Source organism: Centruroides sculpturatus, unplaced genomic scaffold (assembly GCF_000671375.1).
Source record: "Centruroides sculpturatus isolate CEXI.00-Female unplaced genomic scaffold, Cexi_2.0 scaffold3, whole genome shotgun sequence".
Taxonomy (NCBI): Eukaryota; Metazoa; Arthropoda; class Arachnida; order Scorpiones; family Buthidae; genus Centruroides; species Centruroides sculpturatus.
Window position 1 is genome coordinate 455802 of NW_019384366.1, and position 9848 is coordinate 465649.

Here is a 9848-nt window from a genome sequence, read left to right on the forward strand (position 1 = left end):
TGGCTTTTTGCCAGATTCACCCAGATTACCTTAATGGAAGTTAAAATACAATATTTTAATCAAAATGGATTTAAGAAAATTTCTTTAGTTATGTTCTATACTGTAATGATTACAATTTAAAGTTTGTTGAAAATTTTGCAACATAAAAGTACACTGCATCATCTACGAGATATGAGAAATACATTTGGATGCATTATTAAAACCTTCACCAAGAAATAAAAAAGAACTAAGTTATACATTGATATATTAATCTGTAACTGAAAGACTCTTTTGTTAAAGTAGCTACTTGTTTTCGTTTTTTGTCAAACGAAATAATAAATTTTCAAAATCACATTGTTAGAGCCGAACAAAAACTTTTAAGGTTTATTTTTTGGTTCCTACAGTTATAATCCTACACATACTTTTGCTTATTAAAATTTATATATATATATATATATATATATATATAAAGTAAATATTTTACCAGATTAAAAATATTTAGAGTAACAGAAATTATAGCTTAACTGAGTCAATGTATTTTTAAGTTTTATGAATCACTAAGTTTTTAGAAAATATTACTTAACCATTTATGAAAATATAAAAACTTTTGTTCTTGGTCATTAAAAGTTAAAAGAATTACAGTTAAGTTATTAATGCAGTCTAAGAACTATTGGCAAGCTTCACTGGAAGGAGTCATTATAATTTTACAATAATTTGTTCTATGTAACTAATATAAAAAATTTGTAACTAAACATTACCAGTTATAGAAAAACTTAATTAGAATTTTCAACATTACAAATAATTAAAACAAATTCTAAAATAAATAAATAAATAAATTTTAATAATTTCTTTTGGAAAATGTCTTTTTATTTGAATCCAGCAATTTAAAATGAATATTTAATAATATTCAATTTAATTATATTTAATTATATATAGTANTATATTTAATATTTAATTAATAAAAACAAACTTAAATCTGAATAAATAAAATTTTATTGATTTTTTAATAATTGCTTCTATAATGACATCCTCATTTGACATAATAAATAATATGTTAATTATTTATATTTAATTGGCAAAAATGCAAAGCACGAATTTATAAATAAGTTAAAAGCTGTAATAACATGTCCTCTATTGAAATAATTAATGAAATATTTGAAATAAACTATTTTAATATTAGTTTATTTGTTTCTCTCAACAAAAGATTTTGTATAGATTATTCAATGTGCGTGATAGTCTGTGTAAATTTACAAAAGCAGCACATTGATTTGTCCTTGAGACAAACCGACACACGCAAATTTATGTGTAATTTCACTTAAGTGAAAGAGACAATCAAAATTATAAACAGAACGACGACCCTAACAAAAACACATGTGAATGGAAACAGAGATCAAAACCATACTGTAAAATTGCCATCTGCTGGAGAATTTTAAAACTAAAACACGCCACATTTAAACCGAGAAAAAACAATTTAAACTGCATAATTTAAGACTTTGGTCATAATTTAACAAAACATCACATATTAGTGACGGTGCGAATTACGACACATGTAGTAAAAAAGAAATTATCAGCAACTAAACCATTAAGAAAGTAACTTACCAGTCAGCTATAAGGACACATCGGTTAGTGGTGCCCTCTATAGACAGCCCTTGGTACTACACAAGTCGTCGACGTTCCTTCCGCAGGTTACTCCTCCTCCGGTACCATGACAACTGTCTGTAAAGGAGCACATGTAATAATCAATAATTGCATAGAATGATTGTTACATTTTATCATCTAAAACTAAAAAAATAAATAAACTCGAAAAAAAATCAATTTTTATATTTCTTACCGCTAACTTTTATATAAAGTTTCCATTTTTTAGTATCACTTCAATAATAACTAACGGTAACTCGTAAGAATTGTTACATATGTCTAACTTTTTTTACGATCAACTATACAGCTGAAGGAATGGATTTTTAGGTAATTACAGAGTTTTTATAATACTTTTATATATTTTATATATCTACGGTGTAGAGAGAAAAACAGGTGTAATAATTTTTCCATTTAAAATCCTCTAGAGTGCGGCATTATCACGTACAAACCGCATTGGGTTGCCACAGAATTGTAGAATGACTCATTCCTCCCGCATCGTTCCCTTTCTCAATATGAACTCTCCCATCTGATACATAAACTACGACAATTCGGTTTGGAGAGAAGATACTTGAATCCTGAGTCATTTTTATAACGATTTCTCCCTTACAATAACCATGTATTCATAACGAGCGCGTCAGGTTCTTTCTTTAACTCTACATTATAAAAAAAAAGGAAAAATAAAAAAAAATTCCTTAACCTTCCAGTAGTAAACTCACTTTTAGACACATGCGATTGGTTAATTTTAAATTTCATCATTCATCACCTCAGAAAGAATACGGTCATAAATTATTAAAGATTTATTATTCTGAAAGAAATTAAATTTAGACACTAATAACTTAAGAGCGAAATTTTAAAAGAGGTTCTAATTTTACGTTAAGTAGAAGCAGCCCAAGCAAGACAGGAAAAATAACATATATATATATTTATTTATTTATTCGTTTTTTTTAAATAACCACTTTCAGGAAATGGGGATGGGATTTTAATAAAAGACAACGATCGGATAGAAAGGAAAGAAAATTATTCATCAAGTAACAATAAGAGATGGCTTCTGGGCGAAATTCAAAAAGACTCAACAACTTTTCAGATGTAGTAAAGATAATTCTCTTATCAGTGAATGTTGTCATTTCTTTCACCCTCAAGTTAAAATCGACTCAACCAGGGAAAGACAGATAATGAAGAGGAGACACGCGATTGCCCCCACAACTTTCCTTCTCCATCTCCTCGGAGTACACAATCGATAAGCAGACAGTAGTAAATGTCAATGGATTGTTGATATCTTCACTCTATTTTTTATGAATAATCAATAATTATTGAACAAGTCTGGAAATATTTTCAATCCCGCCGAAAAAAAAATGCGCCAACCATATTACTATTTTGGTCACGCCTGGAAACTCGATAATATTTTGTCAGTACAGAAACCAAACGCACAAACACTGCATAAAACTGGGAGTTATGAGTTTTCGAAAGTAAACAGTTTTGATAATAAAAATTAATGCTTTCCAACAAACAAAATAACTCACTCTTAGTTATTAATCCATTTTAATCCTAAAAGATTCTCTTCGTGTAAATATTTTGTCAGTTTTAAAAGCGGGATTATAGATTTCTACTCCATATGCCTAATAATAATATTTCCATCTTGGTTGTATATTGAGGATTTCGTCATCTAGTAGTCTGATGGTCTCCAGCTACTATAATACGTTACAGATCATTACACGACTCGCCAAATTTTACGTTACACGGCTCCTGGTTCATTCTAGATAGCCAGATATTGATGTGGATGGAGTTACGGTATTTACAACATATACTATTCCGGTGTAATGACCTAAACGTTGATAAATAGTGTGTTTATGTGCAGTATTCTAGTATACAGTACACTATATTATATAAAATGTTAGTACATTTGCATAAATAGACAGTTAAAGTTTAATTTCTCTTAATAGAAACTAATAATAAAACGTGCTTCCGGTTCGAAAAGTCTTCGATATTTTCCTAAATCGCATCTTCTGCTAATTTGCTTTTAAAATAACCTTTTCTAGAATTAAAGTTTATAATATATTGTCTTCTGTTAAAAGGATTGCAAAAGGAAATAGCTGTCTCATTGTACAGCATCCGATTTGATAATCGAAGCGAGATAATCAAAAATGGTTACCTGCTTTAGTTAATGATTTCACCAATCGACTAAACAATCTCCAAGTTTTAAACTCGTTATTTAGCAATCGATTTTAAAGAAATCCGATGAAAAACCTCTATAAAAAAGATGGATTTTTTTTCAAGACTATACTCAAGCAGAACTGTTACAGAAGTTTCAAAGCCAAAAACTAGCATCCGATTATCCTCTGAAAAATTTTAGAGCGGAAAATGAAAATTGAAAATGATGAATCTTCAATCAAGATACCATTTACAATCATTTTCTACGAATTAAGCCACGGGATTACATGGATCGAATGCATTAAAATTGAGAGAACGTCATCTTGGAAACAAAGAGATTTTAAGTGTTTCCAGTAACGAAATTATATTTTCATTAGTGAACATGTTTCTAGTGTTTACCATGCTAAATTCGTGAAGGGAAGAATCGTAATTTTCTTTTATGTAATTCTACAACAATCATACAAAACCAAAATTAATATCGCATTATGAGTTTCTAAAAATAGGGCGCTTTGTTCTTGTTTCGTGAAACGTTAAAATCACATAAAGAGAAGAAAAACAGAACAAAAAAAAAATCTTTTTATTCGCCATTCTAATTTATACTTTTGTCAAAAGAAAAGTAACACGAAAAAAATTAGCCACTTTGTAGATTTAGATACACCATCATCATTTTGCCCATTTAATATATGATGGATTGTAATCGTAAAAACATTATCCAATACCATTATACTCCTTTTTTTCTTTGGATAATAAAGCGTTTTTACTTTTATCAATAAAAACAAATCAATTATTAATAAATAAAAAGGGAGGAAGAGGCTTACTCAAGGTCAAAGATGCATTTCCTACGACAGGTTCAATGGGATCAGCATAATTGTTCTAACAAGGGGAAAAAATTTACAACTGTTCCAAATTGTAAATTGAGGGTGGATACCAGACAGCATATACGTGGGTGGAATATGAGTCAGACAAGGTGTGAAACACCACCTGTCCGGTTTCCACTTACATCATTTTATTAAGTGTATTCGGCATATCGTTGAGACTATCCTATGATATTACTGTAGTTTGGATTCTTAAGAATTTTTTATGAATCATTAATATATATTATTTCTTTAAACATTTGCAATGAATATTAATAGGTTTGGTGTGTGTGTGTATATATATCATAAAAAGTTGATTATTTTCGAATTTTATGTCAAACCTTATCAGATGTGCCGTATATAGCCTATACAATACCATGTCTATGCACCATAAATGAATGGTATTTAAGCAATGAATTTATTAAAATTAATTTTCGATTTGCAAAATTTTGAAATCCTAAACCGAATATTTATTGAATATTTTGCAAAGATAACAGATGACTAACAATTATAATTAGTTCGTAAGTAAATTGTTACTTTGTCGGGTTTCCGAAACCTTAACAATAACCATGGCTTTTGGGAGCACAAATACGAGTAAAGGTCATACATTTACTTTAACAGCGAGATATATTTTATTCTGTAATATTTAATTATCTTCAGTAGCTAAGATCAAGGTAGATTAATATATCAGTTTAAGTAAATCCAAATTTGCTATATCAGTCAATCGAAAACTTTCCACTTTCGCATTAATAATCCACTAAAGTATAAAATTAATGAATTAATTTCCAAGTAGAATTATTAAAGTTCGATGAAGCGAAGCATATACTTAGCCTCTAGCTGTTCGTTAAAGTATGACTCATCCAATATTCGAAACATTGTCAATCAGTATACTGACTCACAATCTAATTAGTGCTTATCAAAGGACAGATCGCCTGCACGATTCCAAGAGTATTTAGTTTTGTAACATCTCTATAATAATTGAGACAAATAAGAAATGCTCAATAGGCAACTAGATATTTACGGTTTATTAAATAAATATTGCAAAAATTTACTCTCAGCTAGTGATCAATATCTATAAAACTATAGATAATGGTAAACTGTATCATTAAAATTCACAAATATTCATAACAGAATTTAAAATTTCAAAATCTTAATAACATATTTTCACAGTTTCATGATATATATCAAATATATACATATAAAAGTTCATATTGATTAAGTGAGGAATTTTATCGCAATTTGATATTAAAAGGAAATAAATTAACTATCTAAACAGTTTACAGGGAGAATTTATCTATAAAATGTACTGTACATTTAACTAACGATTTTCATTATAGTTTAAATACAAAGTGCTGTTGATTGTAATAATCCATACTATAAATTTTGATTAACATTAACAAGTTATCTCAAGAAAGCTGAGATTTGGATAACTCAATAACATTTTTAAGAAAATCTATTCATTAATTGCTTTATTTTACTCTAATTTTTAATGTTTACATATTAAAAAAAAAAAACTTCATAAATATTATCAGGATGGATTAGAAACACAAAATAGAAATAAAAATCAAAAGTTTTCTAAAGCATGATACTAATTGTTTTTTTTTTCTTCTAGAATTACAGAAAGTCTAAAAGTTTGACTTAAAAAAGAGAAAATTCAAATCTAGTTATTAAAAGTTTGTATTTCTCTTAATGTCTAAACATTAAATACAATGGAATTATATACACGTTTGGTGTGTGTGTATATATATATGTGAGAGCGGCGGATTAAAAAAAGCATCAAATCCTGGCTACATGCCAACTATCACGTGACATAAGGGGTTCGTGTGGTCCACCCTATCGAATTTCTTGTGCACAGCTTTAGTAAATGATGGCCCCCGGGTCGGACAGAAGGGTGTATTGACCGCACGATAGAGAAGCTAGACGAAATGGTTCGAAAACGTACTTCTTAACTTTTACGGAACCGTTACATTATCCTTTTAAAATTAATAAACTATTTATTTATTAGTGGAATAATCAATCTAACAATGAATGGGAGTGGCCAAATTATTTTCCTTTTTTTCACTTTTGCGTATCAGGTTAGATCACGTGCTTTCGCTAAATGGTTGATAGGGAAAAAAAAGGGAAATAACAATTCCAGGAAATAATAATTTTCATCCACTCAACAATCCAATAAACGTAGCTATTTTATATTTAAAATATTCATCATTTCTAATGGGTTATTCTAACAATTGCAACAATCAATTCGCCCGAACTGTAATATAAAGAATGTGGAATGTAAGTGGAATTGAATAATTTTCAGCAATTTTCCATCGAAACTCTTTCTCTTGCGCATAAAACATCCCGATCAATTCATAAGATTCACTAAAACAACATCCACATGATCCTTTGGGACAACTTTACAGAATATTCTCCATCTATCTCACAACTCGACAAATCCTCCATTGAATGTTATGTTACATTATACAGTCTAAACAACAAGACAGAACATTTATCTTGTACTCGACGGAAAGTAGATGCCTGTCAAAATATTCAGCGTAATTTCCAAGGAAATGAATAGCAATTGTCGTTTCATCGCTCTTCTCTTAATCGCATCACATTAACTAAATTCTATTGATATTTAAACAAATCAGCAGTTTTAAGTTAACACAACTAAACGGTACCATTCAACAAATGTGGAACTGCAGTGCTTAGGAATCTTGGAGAATTTTGATGGACTGTTTGCCCTTCTCTCTAATAAAATTAGAATACATATTATGATGTACTTAGCTGCCAAACCAAGACCAATTTCTTCTCCTTACATTTAATAGCTTTAGGATCTTATCTGAAAGTCGTAAAAACTATTTTCTTCTTTTGTTTGAAAAACTATTTTTCTGATTTTCAAATATTTTAAATTATAAATATGTCGTATTTCAATATTTATATTTATGTAAGTTTACATAAAACATTTATAATGGAGGCAATATTTAAAGAGAGAAAAACTCCCAACTAAACTAACTGAAATTTTTCGATTTATTCAGAGTAAAATACGGATAATTCTGAATGAAGTTGATAAAATATTCATAAATAGAACGAACACATTAAGTTATTTTTATTAAACAGTTCTTTTGGATAATATGAAATGTTACCTATCTAAAAACGTATTCAATTAAAAATTCTCAATAGTATTGAAGGCAATATACATTTAAATATATCATAATTATGGCGAATGAATCAAATAATTACCGGATTCTTCGGAAGTACATGTGAATAATTTCAGTAAATCTAATGTATACATTTCGCTAAATATTTTTCAATAAATCTTTCAAACTATTTATTTTAATAATTTTATTAAGTTGCACGTAGAATTAAAAGCTGTTGGAGGAGAAATGCCTTATTAACTAAATGGACATTTTGTTTAATTGCTTCCGACCACTTTTTTAGAACTTGAATTTTGTTTTTATAATTCGATCGTGACCCAACAATTTTGTTACAATGACTTTACTTTTAGAAGCGTGATATGGCATTGATTTTGGCACACATTTCCATTTATAATTACAGAATACAATTTTTAAGGCAGTGAATTCACATTATTTCTTCTTATAAAAAAAAATTGTTGAGCAAAGATGAAAGTAAAACATTTATAATAAATTCGCTTTTAATACGAAATATTAGAAATAAATATGTAAGTAAAATTTACAAGTTTTATAACATGACACTTTAAAATTTCTTATATTATCCTGCTTATAACTGATTCAAATAAATCTCTGCTTAAACATATTTCAGACCATGTGTTTAAATGGAAATGGCAATTAATATGCTTTCCAGTGTATTTTTTTAAATGATGACCTAATTTTTGCAAAAGAAATGATGGTCGTATGAAGTAGTTGAACCAGAATGCAACTGTTATTGCTTATTAACTGCACGTTTCTATCATAAGAGAGCAAAAAAAGGCAATTTTCGAAAAGGCATTCTGCCTGAATGATTTTAATATACGCCATCTTATTCCATTCTATTCATTCACCTAATATAGTTCAGAACTGCATTGCAGATTCTGTCATCCACTTGTCAACTTTATCTGCACCACTAATAATATATATATATTCAATTTTTGGTACATATTTCATTCAATTTTCAGTTATACCTTTTATGAAGATATTGAAAATAGGTTTAATTCCATTCAAGAGGAAAAACAACATTCATTATTTAACTTACTATTTTCACAATACTTCTCAAACTGCAATAACAACAAAGATTTTGAGGTATCATTAGATATTGCAGGATTTAAATAATTTTTTTAAAGTGTTTATATTTTAAAAAGTTATTTATATAACTTAAAATAGTGTAGCTTTGATATTAATATATCAAAAATGTTCATGGTCTAGTAATATTTAATAAATCTAACAAGTTAAAATTGTTAAAATAATATTAAAAAGCAAAATATTTTCATTTTATATATTAAAATTACAAATATAAATTGGATATATTTGTGTATATATCTTACAAACTTTTCTAAATTAAATTTTATAAAAAACTATATGAAAGTAAACTTCAAGTTTCAGTTAATCATGCAAATTTTTTAATTAATAAAATGTGTAGAAATAAAAAATTACATACATGTATAATATATAAATATAACTATATTAATATGTATAATAAATATATGAGTCGCTGCCTGACAGGTTTTGCCCTCCGGCCGTAATTAGTGTATCCCTCGAAACTTTATCGCTTTTGTTCTTTTCGACAATAGTAACCGCCGCGGGCTTAACCGTTACTGGTAACGACGGTGTATTTTCTTCATGTGCTACTTTATTGTTCTCGAGCTCTTTGTCTACAATATCGGACCATGTGCTACTTGTTGCCACGACCGACGCGGCCGTTTTTCCTAGACACGTTTCGGTTAAGTGCCCGAATCTATAACATTTTTCACATTTTTTTGCAGTACAATTACGCCTGATATGACCAAAAGCTTTACAACGATAGCATAGTAACGGTCTGCCAGCGATCACTACCGAGCCGGTCATTCCTTTAACTCTTATGAAGTATGGTAGATTCTCAATAGATATTCCTTGTTTAAGTTCCAGCCAGATTCTACGTTTATTCGTAAGCACATGCTCCAGACCTGGCACATTCGATTTCACAAACTCCGTCTTTAAGACTCTACCGTAGTTTATAAAATGCCTATTAACTAAGTCATGCGATAAAACTGGAGGTAGCCAATGAACGTTAATTACGACTTTTCTGTTTTCTATAGGA

At 28.8% G+C, this 9848-nt stretch overlaps 1 protein-coding gene across 6 annotated transcripts in view; it reads right to left on the reverse strand.

The window, feature by feature from the left end:
- LOC111612472 (tyrosine-protein phosphatase Lar-like) overlaps window positions 1–9848 on the reverse strand; it is a 260256-nt gene that overhangs the window by 210622 nt on the left and 39786 nt on the right. For all 6 annotated transcript variants that reach the window (XM_023353704.1, XM_023353691.1, XM_023353696.1 and 3 more), the window contains exon 2: window positions 1579–1695. The gene's annotated coding sequence lies outside the window, so the exon portion shown is untranslated. The remainder of the gene's footprint in view (window positions 1–1578; window positions 1696–9848) is intronic.